The following is a 14,386-nucleotide window of genomic DNA, read 5'->3' on the forward strand; positions in this document are numbered from 1 at the left end:
ACAGGTCCTGTAAGCACAGAGCAGCTTGTATTGGTGGGCGTGGCTGGCTTGGTTGGTGGGCGTAGTGATGTTTAGCCCCACCACTCCAGCCTCCCCCATCTAGAGCTCTTACCCCCCCAGATCCCCACTTTTAATATAAAGAGCTCCATGCCCACCTGGACTTTATAATATAACGTTGCTTCCTTCTAGTTTGTGGAGGCCCCGCCCCTTCAGGTCACATGGGCATGACGTCAGCATAGGTCCCTCTGGCCACTGGGATTAAGCCGTTACCATATACCTAGTGTGGGCCCTGCAGGAGGAGGTATGTGGCGGTTCTCCATTACGGGGTGCGGGGTGGGCATTAACCCTATGTGTATGTGTTCACCTGCAGTTTCCAGTGATTGCAGTCATAGCCGCCTCCAGGTTTTTGTGGCCCCCCTAATGAGTCTCAGCAGGCCACATGCACACGCACATACACAGGTACACATACAGGCATACATACGTATACATATTTAACCCCTTTACGACGGCTGTACGGATTAAAATGGCGGTAGAAGAGAGGGTCCTTCTTCCATTTCACTGCGTTGGAAAACCTCCGGGATTTCAGTTTTCGGGATTAGCTGAGACCCTGGAGATCACGATTTCGGCCATTTTTTCCGGGTTCCGGTCATGTGATCATCAGTGCACACCATGTAACCGTGATGATGTGACAGTGAATGGCGGTGCTGGTAAAAAATGATTTATCTCCCACTTGGAATGATCAAACATATCAAATGGGAGATAAATCTCCTCCCCCGGTCCCCAATGTGGCCAAATTACCCCTCCGACCCCCTCCTGATAATCCAAGATGGCGGCGCGCACGACCAGCACTGCCACATTCATCCTCTTCTGATTGCTGTCGCATGTGCTAGGATGCATGCCACAGAAAACTGCTCCCCAGGTCCAGCTAGGTCACCCCCTATAATCTCCCCCGGTACCTTGTGCAGCTCGAATCCCCCACGATCTCTCCTTCTCAAAAGATGCTTGCCGCATGCATTTGCGCAGAGCGGCTGTCACCCTGCTTCCTACGTTCAGTAACGCTCAGCTCACTGCCGCTCATACTGCCGAGCTGAGGACCCGGGGTGAGTGGGTGCACCCAAACTCCTCACAAGGAGGGTCTACAGTTCCAGAAAATGGGGGATACGTTCCCTGAGCGTGCCCCCCATATTGAGGAATGAGGTTACTGCAGGTCACTCTTCCCTCAGTTGGATCGGGGCAGTGTGAGTGCAGCATTCTCAGATCACTGCAGCCACACTCCTCACATGGAGGGTCTGCACTTCCAGAAAAAAAGGGATAGGTTCACTGAGGGTGCCTCCCCATATTCTGGAAGGTCCAGAGTCGTCATGGGACCTCCAAAATGGATTACGGCGGACCAGATTTTATTTTTCTTTTCAATAAATTGGTGAAAGAGGATGGGGAGCATTTTTTTTTTTATTACTGACAGTTAGTGATGTCTGGTATCTGATAGATGCTGTGACATCACTAACCCCTGGGCTTGATGCCAGGTGACATTACAGCTGGCATCAACCTCATTTATTACCCCGCTTACCACCGCACCAGGGCAACGGGATGAGCTGGTTTGAAGCACCAGGACTGGCATATCTAATGGATGCGCCACTACTGAGGCGGCTGTGGCCTGCTATTTTTAGGCTAGGAAGGGCCAAATAACCGTGGCTCTTCCCACCCCAGATGTCAGCTTCACCTTGGCTGATAATCCAATTTAGGGGAAACCCCATATTTTTTTTCTTTATTATTTATTTATACATAATAAAAAACAGCCTGGGTTATACTCCGTTTTGGATCACCAGCCAAGGTGAAGCTGTGAGCTATGGTCTGCAGGCTGCCCCACGTCGATTTTCTCTTTATTATTTATTTTTTGGCTAAATACAAGGCTAAACACCCTTTAATGCCACATGAAAGTCACTAAAGGGTGCCAGCTTAGAATACACTGTGTTCTAAATTATTATGCAAAAAGAGTTTAGGAGTGATAAGGTTAGAAATTCTTTGTTTGTCATTTAAACTCATTGATGGTGATGTGTGTCAGGGCTCTTTATATCACTGAAAGCAATTGCAGAGACCTGTGCAAATTAGTTTGGAAGGTGTGTCCAAATAAAGGCAAGACTACTTAAGAGGGATGTTCCACATTATTAAGCAGCCTACATTTTTTGCCAAAATTGGAAAGAAAAAGGATGTGTCTGCTGCTGAGAAGCAACAAATTGTGGAGTATTTAGGTCAAGGCATGACTACAATCAACATTGCCAAGACACTTCATCGTGATCATCGCACAATCAAGAAGTATGTAGCTGATTCACAGCACACGCGTGTGCGCGCTGATAAGGAAAAATTGAGGACTCTTTCCAACAGGTAATTGCGTCAGGTTAAAAGAGCAGCTGCTAAAATGCCTTGTCATAGCAGCAAAGTTTTTAAAGCTGCTGGTGCCTCCAACGTCCCCCGAACAACAAGATGCAGGGTCCTTCAGAGGTTTGCAGCTGTGCGTAAGCCCTCCTGTCGACCACCTCTATCCACTGCACACAAGCAGAAATGGCTCCAGTAGGCTAAACGATACATGAAGACTGACTTCCAAACTGTTTTGTTCACTGATGAGTGCTGTGCAACTATCGATGGTCCAGACGGATGGAGTGGAGGATGGCTGGTTGATGGACACCCCATGAAAACACGGCTAAGGCGCCAACAAGGAGGAGTAATGTTTTGGGCTGGAATCATGGGGAGAGAGATTGTCGGCCCCTTTAGGATCCCAAAAGGGGTAAAGATGAACTCCAAAATCTATGTGGAGTTTCTAAAACAGCACTTCCTGCCATGGTTCAGGAGGAAGAACCGTGCATTCCGCAGCAAGATTATTTTCATGCATGATAATGCACCGTCTCATGCTGCAAATAACACATCTCTGGCTGCTATGGGCATAAAAGAGGACAAACTTATGGTGTGGCCACCATCTTCCCCTGACCTCAACCCCATTGAGAACCTCTGGAGCATCATCAAAAGGAGTGTCTATGATGGCGGGAGGCAGTTCACATCTAAGGAACAGCTCTGGGAGGGTATTCTGTCCACATGCAAAACAATTGAAGCACAAACCATCCAAAAACTGAGAAATTCAATGGACGAGAGAGTTCAGATGCTTCTTTCGAACAAGGGGTCTGTCACAAACCACCGGGGGGGTCACTCAGAAATCCCCCGCGCTGGCTACCAGTACGTCACAATCGGGGGGTAACAAGTGGGGGTCACCCCTCCTTTATACCTCCCGACCGACAGACAGAGCACGTGACGCGCTCTCTAGCGCCCCTCTTATAGTCAGGCCAATTATGGAATTGCCCGACAATAAGCAAGGAGGCCGCTATACTACTTATGCCGATTATTGAAGGGTCCCCGGTGAGAGTAAGGTATATATTCCCCCGACCTCCGCGGGCGGAATATATAATATCTTCCCGAATCTCACTGGCCTCCCCACAATAATCCTTGGCACAACTCGCTGCCACCAACCGCTTCACGGTAACTATTAGCCGAACACACAGACGTGGGATTCAAGATCGAGATAACAGAACAGCCCAAGATTAATTATATAATTTAATCGCCTAAGGCACACTAGAAACTACAATATATACAATAGGGAATCTACAGAATATACAGTTATGTCAGAGTACAGTTACAATCAAAGCATGGGTTACAAACAGGCACACACAGTTCAATCAGTTACCTTGTGCGTCTGGCCACAGGGGGGCGCTGTAGACCAGGTTTCCAGGAACTCTCTCACAGGTCTGTCCCAACCAGGCCCCCGAGCAGAAGAACACTGGAAAATGGCCGAAGTAGGGTTATCAACCTGGGCAGATCCAGGTCCCCTCCTACCTTAGTGACCTCACAGGGAAGCACTGCCACTCCCCCTGCATGGATCAGAATTATCCAGCAAAGGGGATTTTGGCTATAACTTTGCCTGGGAGCGTCGTAGGCAGACGCCAATGCTCTCATTGTGACAGTTATGAATTTAGCTACAGAACGAGGGGACTCATGACCTGTCTGCCAGTTCCCCATTGGCTGATATCACGCCTGGGGCATTTCCCAATGTCCTGTTCCCATAAAAAGGGGGTGCCGGCATCGTCCACATGCGGAGACACCATTTTTATGGTTGCCATATTTATCGGAAATATGGCTTGCGAGATATGAACCATTTTTTACTGGAGTCGTTCTGTCTGGCTATTTCCATAGCCTTGCTAACTAGCTAGCAGCCCCCACTACAGGGTGACGGCAGGGAGTCATCCTGTGTCCATTGTCCTAAAGCCACCTAATTTCCATATCACAGGACATGGCCATGGATTTGTTGCTAAACCAGTTGTGTGAAGGGAAGGGGGTAGTGACACCAGGAGAGGGCTTCCTGACATGACTTGAATGTCATGATTTATCGTCATATCTCCGGATTTACCTCACACCTCCCCCCTTTTGAGGGCGCTAGGGGGCAGCACACTCCGGTGTTCCCCCGTGCGCCCGTCCGCGACCTCTCCTTGTCGGGACAGCCCGTCTGCGTTACCGTGGTCACGGCCCCTTTTGTGGCGAATGGTGAAGTTGTATTGCTGGAGCGCAAGGCTCCATCGCAACAATCGCCCATTCGTCCCAGAGACGGTGTGCAACCAGCTGAGGGGATTGTGGTCCGTCTCCACGATGAAGTGGCGCCCGTATAGATAGGGTTGCAGGCGCTGCAGGGCCCACACTATGGCCAGGCACTCCTTCTCCATTGTAGAATAGGCCACTTCCCTTGGTAACAGCTTCCTGCTCAGGTACAAGACTGGGTGCTCTTGGCTCGCAGAGTCCACCTGGCTGAGCACCGCACCGAGGCCGAAGTCACTGGCGTCGGTCTGTACTACAAACGGCCGCGTGAAGTCGGCTGCCTGTAGCACGGGCGGGCTGGACAGGGCGTCCTTTAGGGCCCGGAAGGCTGTCTCGCCGTCCACTGTCCAATCGACTGCAGAGGGCAGCTTCTTCTTGGTGAGGTCCGTCAAGGGCTTTGCTAGGCTACTATAGCATGGAACAAACCTCCTATAGTACCCAGCGGTCCCCAAGAAGGACATCACCTGCTTCTTGGTCCTGGGGGTGGGCCAGGATGCGATGGCCTCCACTTTCTCAGGCTCGGGCTTCAGCGTTCCCCCACCTACCCGGTGACCGAGGTACTGGACCTCGCTCATGGCCAGCTGACACTTTCCCGGCTTGATGGTCAAACCTGCCCGGTGGATCCGCCTGAGCACCTGTGCTAGATGCTCTAGGTGGTCCTCCCAGGTGGGACTGAAGACGGCAATGTCATCCAGGTACGCGGCCGCGTACCCTTCAAGTCCCTTGAGCAGGGTGTTGACCATCCGCTGGAAAGTGGCAGGGGCATTCCTCATCCCGAATGGCATCACCGTGGACTCGTACAGTCCAAATGGGGTAATAAAGGCAGAGCGTTCCCTGGCCTTGCGAGTCAGGGGGATCTGCCAATATCCCCGGCTCAGATCCATGATGGTCAGGTACTGAGCCCCGGCCAACTGATCGAGCAGGTCATCGATGCGTGGCATTGGGTACGCATCGGCGACCGTGACCGCATTGAGCCCCCTGTAGTCCACGCAGAACCGCGTGGTTCGGTCCTTCTTAGGGACGAGGACTACAGGCGAGGCCCAAGCGCTGTTGGATGCCTGGATCACCCCCAGCTTCAGCATCTCGTCAATCTCCTGGCGCATGTGTTGCTGCACCTCCAGGGAGACCCGATATGCTGAACGCCGGATCGGGGGATGATCCCCAGTGTCCACGTGATGGACAGCCAAGTCAGTCCTTCCGGGCTGGTTGGTAAACAACCCCCGGAAGGGGTGTAGGGTGGCCCACAGCTGGGACCGTTGGTCCTCCAAGAGCTGGTGGCCAACCTCCACATCCTCAATGGATCCGCCTGCCCTAACCTGGGCTAGCATATCCAAGAGGGTTTCCGCTTCTCCCTCCTCGGGCAGGTTGCACACGGGGAGCGCACATGCCTCCCGCTCATGATGTGCTTTCATCATGTTCACATGGAAGGGCTTCCGCCTTCCACGGGCAGGGTCCAGGGTGACCAGGTACGTCACAGGGTTGAGCTGCTGGTACACGAGGTATGGGCCTTCCCAGGCTGCCTGAAGCTTGTCCTGTGGTACGGGGACCAGTACCCACACCTCTTGACCCACTTGGTAGGTCCTCTCACAAGCGTTCTGGTCGTACCAACGCTTCTGATCGGCCTGGGCTTGAGCCATATTGTCGTGTACCAGTTGCGTCAAGGCCTGCATTTTGTCCCGGAAGCGCATGACATACTCGATAACCGACACTCCAGGGGTGGCCAAATCCCCTTCCCAAGCCTCTTTCACCAGAGCCAGGGGGCCCCGCACACGTCGCCCGTACAGGAGCTCAAACGGTGAGAATCCTGTTGAGGCCTGTGGAACCTCCCGGTAAGCAAATAACAGGTGTGGGAGATACCGCTCCCAGTCACGCCCATGGGAGTCGACCAACATCTTAAGCATCTGCTTTAAGGTGCCATTGAACCGCTCGCACAGGCCATTAGTCTGTGGATGGTACGGGCTGGCCACCAGATGTCGCACCTGGACTTGCTTACAGAGGGTCTCCATCAGCTGGGACATGAATTGGGTCCCCCGGTCGGTGAGCATTTCCTGGGGAAAACCCACTCGGGAGAAAATCTCCAGCAATGCGGTGGCCACCTTGTCAGCCCGAATGGACGACAAGGCCACTGCTTCTGGGTACCGGGTGGCATAGTCCACTACCGTCAGTATGAAGCGTTTCCCGGAGCTGCTGGGGATGGCCAGCGGGCCGACCAGATCCACAGCCACCCTCCTGAAAGGCTCATCGATGATGGGCAGAGATACCAGTGGGGCTTTGGGGCGTGGCCCCGCCTTCCCCACTCTCTGACAGGTTTCACACGAACGGCAGTAGGCAGCCACATCGGCCCCCATTTTTGGCCAGTAGAAATGCTGGTTTAACCTGGCCTTGGTCTTAGCGATCCCTAGGTGTCCGGCCATCGGAATCTCATGTGCGATCCGCAACAACTCCGTCCGGAACGGATAGGGTACCACCAACTGTCGGTCCCTGGGCCACGCCTCCGGTGAACCCTGCTGGACCGTGGCCCGGTACAGCCGTCCTTGGTCCCAGACCACTCGCTCCGGGTCCGAGGGAGGCTGTGCCGCCTGCTCCTTTAGAGCTTTCAGGCTGTCGTCAGCTTCTAACGCTGCCTGAAACTCCTGACTAGATGTGGCCAGAATCGACGAGACTGTCACATCTTCAGTCAGTACCCCGGGACCTGTGTCCTGGCCTCCACCTGACTCGGCTGCCACTTGGTCAGAAGGGGAAGAGCTATCGGACCTCCGGGAGGCCCCTTGGCTTCCAGCACTCCCACTGCGGGTGACAGCGGCCACAGCCGCTGCGACCGTGGGTCGTGCCTGCTCCTCCTCCGTTCCTGACCAAGTCGCCGGTTCAGGCAGACCTACCTGGCTTCCTGACACCCCGGTTGTGGGGGAACCCTGCACCGAGATCTTACCTGGGAGCACTTCCGCTCCTGGACCGGCCCCAATCTCACCTGCCTGTTCCCCCTCTGCAGCAACAGAACCCCGCTGTGAAATCTCTGGGGACCCCACATTTGCTGTGGTAGCCCCCACCCCACACACTGGTCCTCCCCCTGCAGCACCCTGCTCTCTGCTTATCCCTGCAGAGGGCAACAGATCCCAGCTCACAGGCTGGTTACTTGTAGAGGCATTGTCACACCTGTCTCTGACCCCCTCCCCTGTCACAGCTGCAGCTGTGTGTGTGTCTATGGTGTCTGTGCAAGCAGAAATATCAGAGTTCACTCCCTCCTCCCTTACATCATTCATAGATAACACATTAACATTGTCAGGAGTCATGTCAGCACTGGCTGAAGGTTCAGCCTTTGGGGCGGGGCCAAACTGGGAGGTTATTTGCCCCAAATCTGTCCCAAGTAGCACGTTTGCAGGGATCCGATCAGTTACCCCCACCTCCCTCACCCCTCGCCCTGCGCCCCAGTCCACATAAATGTCAGCAACAGGCAGCGCCGGGTCAATGCCTCCAATCCCGGAGACAGCGAGGGTTTTTCCAGGGATCAAGTCTTGGGGGGACACCATCTCAGGCCGCACCAGAGTCACCTCCGAGGCGCTGTCTCGCAGTCCTATGGTCACAGACTGGCCGACGGTGACAGGTTGGAAGCTGTCCAGGGACCTACCACCACCCCCACCCACACAATACACCTTGGGCGGCCCTTGGGACGGGGACGGAGCCGGGGCCTTGGGACGCTGAGGGCACATGGCCTTGAAGTGTCCAGGTAGGTTGCACTGGTGGCACCGTCTTGGCTCTGCCACGGGCCTGGAGAGGGGAGTTGAGGGGGACACCCCCTGCAGTCTAGGGGCAGGTGGGGCAGTCGCAGAGTTCATCTTACCCCCTCTCCAGGTGCTGCTGGTGGCTGCTCTCCTGGCTTCAGGAGCCCGATTGTTGGTGTAGTCATCTGCCAGGGCAGCTGTAGCCGTGGATCCCTTTGGCTTCTGGTCTCGGATGAACTGGCGGAGATCCTCAGGGCAGTTCCACAAGAGTTGCTCCGTGATGAACAAGTCCAGGATCTCCGGTCCGGTGGAAAGCTGCAGGCCTTGGGTCCAGTGGTCGGCAGCTCGGGCAAGTGCCCGCCGGTGGTCAGCCCAGGAGTCCTTTGGTCCCTTCTGCAGCGTCCGGAACTTCTTGCGGTAGGACTCCGGGGTGAGGTTGTACTGTTGGATCAGGGCCCGCTTGATGGTGTCGTAGCCCTGATCCGCCTCAGCAGGCAAGTCCCCAAGGATATCCAGGGCCTTACCCCTTAAACGGGGGGTCAGGTATTTGGCCCACTGGTCCTTGTTCAGATGGTGCTGCAAGCAAGTCCGCTCAAAAGCAGTCAAGAAAGAGTCCAAGTCTCCATCCTTCTCCAGCACTGGGAAGTCCTCAACACGGACCTTTGGAAGTTTGGTGTCTTGAAGGTCACGTGTGGCTGATGAGGGCCGGAGCTGAGCTAGCTGCAGCTGGTAGTCACGCTCTGCCTGGCGCTCTTCACGCGCTGCCTGCCGCTCTGCCCTGCGCTCTGCCATGAGTATCTCGTAGGTATCCCGGTCTCCAGCCTGGAGAAGGGCCATAGCCATTTGAAGAAGGCTATCCGAGCCTCCCAGGCTCGGTGGAATGGCACGTGGTGATCTGCGGCCCGCTGCGGAGCCTGGTGCTTCACTGTCCATTGCAGAGCGGAGGGCTGGCATCTGGCTCGTTGAGGAACCTTGGGCGAGCTCCTCCTCATCTTGTCCAGCAGTGCCCGGTTGTGCAATGTCCTCGGCAGAACGGTTTTCTGGCGTCGAGCTCCTGGAGGGCTCGTGGACAACCTCCTCATCGTCTCTGGCCTGAGCATCGGCCATTCCTTTGGCTTTGCTCCTGGTGCTATCAGCCATTGTTGCAGACTTTGGTCACTGACACAGAACTGACACCTGATGCCTCCACACACCTTACAGCATCTGCACTCTGACACTCTAGTGTTGAGCTGGTCTGAAGACCCCAGCAGCCACAGCTGCTGCAGGCAGTCTTTAGTGTCTGGGAGTATGGGTCTCACACTCACACACACTATTATCTCGATCCCACCGCTTGCCACCAATATGTCACAAACCACCGGGGGGGGTCACTCAGAAATCCCCCGCGCTGGCTACCAGTACGTCACAATCGGGGGGTAACAAGTGGGGGTCACCCCTCCTTTATACCTCCCGACCGACAGACAGAGCACGTGACGCGCTCTCTAGCGCCCCTCTTATAGTCAGGCCAATTATGGAATTGCCCGACAATAAGCAAGGAGGCCGCTATACTACTTATGCCGATTATTGAAGGGTCCCCGGTGAGAGTAAGGTATATATTCCCCCGACCTCCGCGGGCGGAATATATAATATCTTCCCGAATCTCACTGGCCTCCCCACAATAATCCTTGGCACAACTCGCTGCCACCAACCGCTTCACGGTAACTATTAGCCGAACACACAGACGTGGGATTCAAGATCGAGATAACAGAACAGCCCAAGATTAATTATATAATTTAATCGCCTAAGGCACACTAGAAACTACAATATATACAATAGGGAATCTACAGAATATACAGTTATGTCAGAGTACAGTTACAATCAAAGCATGGGTTACAAACAGGCACACACAGTTCAATCAGTTACCTTGTGCGTCTGGCCACAGGGGGGCGCTGTAGACCAGGTTTCCAGGAACTCTCTCACAGGTCTGTCCCAACCAGGCCCCCGAGCAGAAGAACACTGGAAAATGGCCGAAGTAGGGTTATCAACCTGGGCAGATCCAGGTCCCCTCCTACCTTAGTGACCTCACAGGGAAGCACTGCCACTCCCCCTGCATGGATCAGAATTATCCAGCAAAGGGGATTTTGGCTATAACTTTGCCTGGGAGCGTCGTAGGCAGACGCCAATGCTCTCATTGTGACAGTTATGAATTTAGCTACAGAACGAGGGGACTCATGACCTGTCTGCCAGTTCCCCATTGGCTGATATCACGCCTGGGGCATTTCCCAATGTCCTGTTCCCATAAAAAGGGGGTGCCGGCATCGTCCACATGCGGAGACACCATTTTTATGGTTGCCATATTTATCGGAAATATGGCTTGCGAGATATGAACCATTTTTTACTGGAGTCGTTCTGTCTGGCTATTTCCATAGCCTTGCTAACTAGCTAGCAGCCCCCACTACAGGGTGACGGCAGGGAGTCATCCTGTGTCCATTGTCCTAAAGCCACCTAATTTCCATATCACAGGACATGGCCATGGATTTGTTGCTAAACCAGTTGTGTGAAGGGAAGGGGGTAGTGACACCAGGAGAGGGCTTCCTGACATGACTTGAATGTCATGATTTATCGTCATATCTCCGGATTTACCTCACAGGGTCCTATGTGCAAATGTAACATCACCTAGAATTAAGTTTTGACTTGAAAACTGTTTGATTTCATTTTGTAATAAGCTGATAATGCTTAGAATTTCACAATTGACCATTTTGTTTTTCAAAATAAAAATAAAAAAGGTTGAAAACTCTGCTGTTTATAATAACTTGGAACATGCATTTTAGTGTTTATTATTTTAAAAAATATACTGTTTTCATAGGCAGTTTGATCAAAAACATTTCAATTATACTCGAATAGCAGATGACTGGAAAATAACAATGACTGCCATTCATAAAGTTAATTTAGGAAAATATGAAAAAATATTTTTTACATAATAATTTGGAACACAGTGTATGCAGGGGTAGGACATTATACAGTGGAACCTCGGTTAACGAGTAATCCGGTTTGCGAATATTTCGCTATATGAGCACAGCTTGCTGTAAATTTGTAACTCAGTTTACGAGCAATGCTTTACTGTATGAGCAAATACCGCACACACTTCCGGTTCCGTACTGTCACCGCGCTCTGACCCGCTCTTGCAGTACCCACTTCCGCTGTCAGACGCTACTCAAAGGTAGTGCGCTGACCAATCAGAGGCAAGCAGCTCATGCCTTTGACGTCAGCGCTCTGGCAGCGGAAGTTCCTCCATCGGTCGCAATGGTTACCCGATACACATCCTGTACCGGTGAACTACAAGAACCAGGAGGCCGGCGATGGAACGGAAGGTAAGGTGAGCATAATATGTGTGTGTTTGTTTGTGCATGTGTGGAATGGGACAATAGAGGACCAGGATGGGGACATTCAACAAGTTGTGGAACAAATTGTCAGCATTCCAATGATTTCCTATGGGAAATCTTGGTTTGCTAGATGAGTAACTTGGTTTACAAGCACACTCCCAGAACGCATTGTTCTCGTAAACCAAGGTTCCACTTTATATGTGTTTGACATCCATCCATCCATCCTAGCTTTTTAGGCTGTGTGCCTACGATCAGGGTTTGTAACGTTTTGGACACAGATTGTTTTCGCTGCGTCCATAATGTTGCGTTGAGCAGTACAAGCGCATTGGAAGGATTCAGAAAAACATATAAATAGTCATAAATATATATGAAGTCATATACACTGACACATTAGAGGTATAAAAATGGGAAAGTCGGCAGCAGCCTCCTCACCTCCCCGCTTGTCTCCATCCAACTCCTCCTGGCCATGTGGCTGTGCCGCGCTGATTGGTGGCCGGCACTAACAGATATGGCCGCACACAGACACTGCTGTGTATATATACATCACAAGAGAGGCTGAGGACTAAGCTATGTTCACACAGTACATTTTTATTGCATTTTTGGTGCGTTTTTGAGGTCACAAAGATGCACCTAAATACATGCATTTCCTTCTCCCAGCAAAGTCTATGAGATTTCGATTTTGCTGTCCACACTGGCCATCTTTGTTTGTCTGCATCTTTGCTGCGGTTTTGAAGATGCAGCATGTCAATTCTTTTTGCGTTTTTTCCCAGTGTTTTTGAGCCCTTCCAGTCAATAGATTTGACTTAAACGCATTGGGCAAAATGCGTTAACACGTCAAAAACACATGCGTTTTTTTGGGGCCAAAAACGCTGAATCTTTGATGCACTATGTGAACATAGCCAAACACATTACTAGAGGGCATACAGCTCTAGAGGGGGGCATTAGGCTGTGGATTGAGGGGACATACAGCTCTGGGAGCGCATATAGCACTGGAGTGGAGGGGACATACAGGTGCATCTCAATAAATTAGAATATAATCAAAAAGTTAATTTATTTCAGTAATTCAATACAAAAAGGAAACGCATATTATATAGAGTCATTACACACAGAGGGATCTATTTCAAGTGTTTATTTCTGTTAATGTTGATGATTATGGCTTACAGCCAATGAAAACCCAAAGGTCATTATCTCAGAAAATTGATATAATTACCCCAAAACACCTGCAAAGACTTCCTAAGCGTTTAAAATGGTCCCTTAGTCTGGTTCAATAGGCTACACAATCATGGGGAAAACTGCTAACTTGACAGATGTACAGACACATGGAGATGTCATTGACACACTCCACAAGGAGGGTAACCTGCAAAAGGACATTTGCTAAAGAACCTTGCTGTTCAGAGTGCTTTATCCAAGCATCTTAATGGAACGTTGAGTGGAAGGAAAGTGTGGTAGAAAAAAGTGCACAAGCAACCGGGATAACCGCATCCTTGATAGGATTGTTAAAAAATGTGAGTCAAACATTTGGGGGAGATTCACAAGGAGTGGACTGCTGCTGGAGTCAGTGCTTCAAGAGCCACCACACACAGACGTATCCAGGACATGGGCTACAAGTGTAGCATTCCTTGTGTCAAGCCGCTCATGACCAATAGACAACGCCAGAAGCGTCTTACCTGGGCCAAAGAGAAATAGAACTGGACTGTTGCTCAGTGGTCCAAAGTGTTGTTTTCAGATGAAAGTAAATTTTGCATTTCATTTGGAAGTCAAGGTCCCAGAGTCTTGAGGAAGAGTGGAGAGGCCACAATCCAAGCTGCTTGAGGTCTAGTATGAGGTTTCCACACTCAGTGATGGTTTGGGAAGCCATGTCATCTGCTGGTGTAGATCCACTGTGTTTTATCAAGACTAAAGTCAGCGCAGCCGTCTACCAGGAAATTTTAGAGCACTTCATGCTTCCCTCTGCTGACAAGCTGTTTGAAGATGGAAATTTAATTTTCCAGCAGGACTTGACACCTGTCCACACTGCCAAAAGTACCAATACCTGGTTTAATAACCACAGTATCACTGTGCTTGATTGGCCAGGAAACTCACCTGACCTAAACCCCATAAAGAATCTATGGGGTATTGTCAAAAGGAAGATGACAGACACGAGACCCAACAATGCAGATGAGCTGAAGGCTGCTATCAAAGCAACCTTGTCTGCCATAACACCTCAGCAATGCCACAGGCTGATCATATCCATGCCATGCCGCATTGATGCAGTAATTCATGCAAAAGGAACCCCGACCAGGTATTGAGTGCATTTACTGTACAGACTTTTCAGTAGGCGCCAACATTTCTGAGTTTAAAATCTTTTTTTCAGTTGGTCTTATATAATATTCTAATATTCTACTTTATTGAGATGCACCTGTACAGCTCTGGGGGTATACAGCACTGGGGTGCAAGGGACATACAGCTCTGGGGGGTATACAGCACTTTGGTGGAGTGGACATACAGCTCTGGGGGTTATAGTAGTATGCAATAAGTCCAGATCGTATAATGCAACCATCTTAGACATGGAATAACCATAGAATACATATAACTAACAACAAGCAAAAGGGTAACAATGTTTTGAACTTTTGACTTTCAGGTTCCATATCTCACTATATCACTCATCACTCATTATTATATCACTCACTCTCATTA

General features: G+C 51.2%; 1 protein-coding gene across 2 annotated transcripts in view; it reads left to right on the forward strand.

Annotated features, from left to right (window-relative positions):
* Positions 1-216: 216 nt before the first annotated feature.
* The window catches only part of LOC142312132 (uncharacterized), a 56,234-nt gene continuing 42,064 nt past the window's right edge, over positions 217-14,386 (forward strand). For both annotated transcript variants that reach the window (XM_075351023.1, XM_075351024.1), the window contains exon 1: positions 217-301. The gene's annotated coding sequence lies outside the window, so the exon portion shown is untranslated. The remainder of the gene's footprint in view (positions 302-14,386) is intronic.

This window comes from Anomaloglossus baeobatrachus, chromosome 5 (genome assembly GCF_048569485.1).
Source record: "Anomaloglossus baeobatrachus isolate aAnoBae1 chromosome 5, aAnoBae1.hap1, whole genome shotgun sequence".
NCBI lineage: Eukaryota > Metazoa > Chordata > Amphibia > Anura > Aromobatidae > Anomaloglossus > Anomaloglossus baeobatrachus.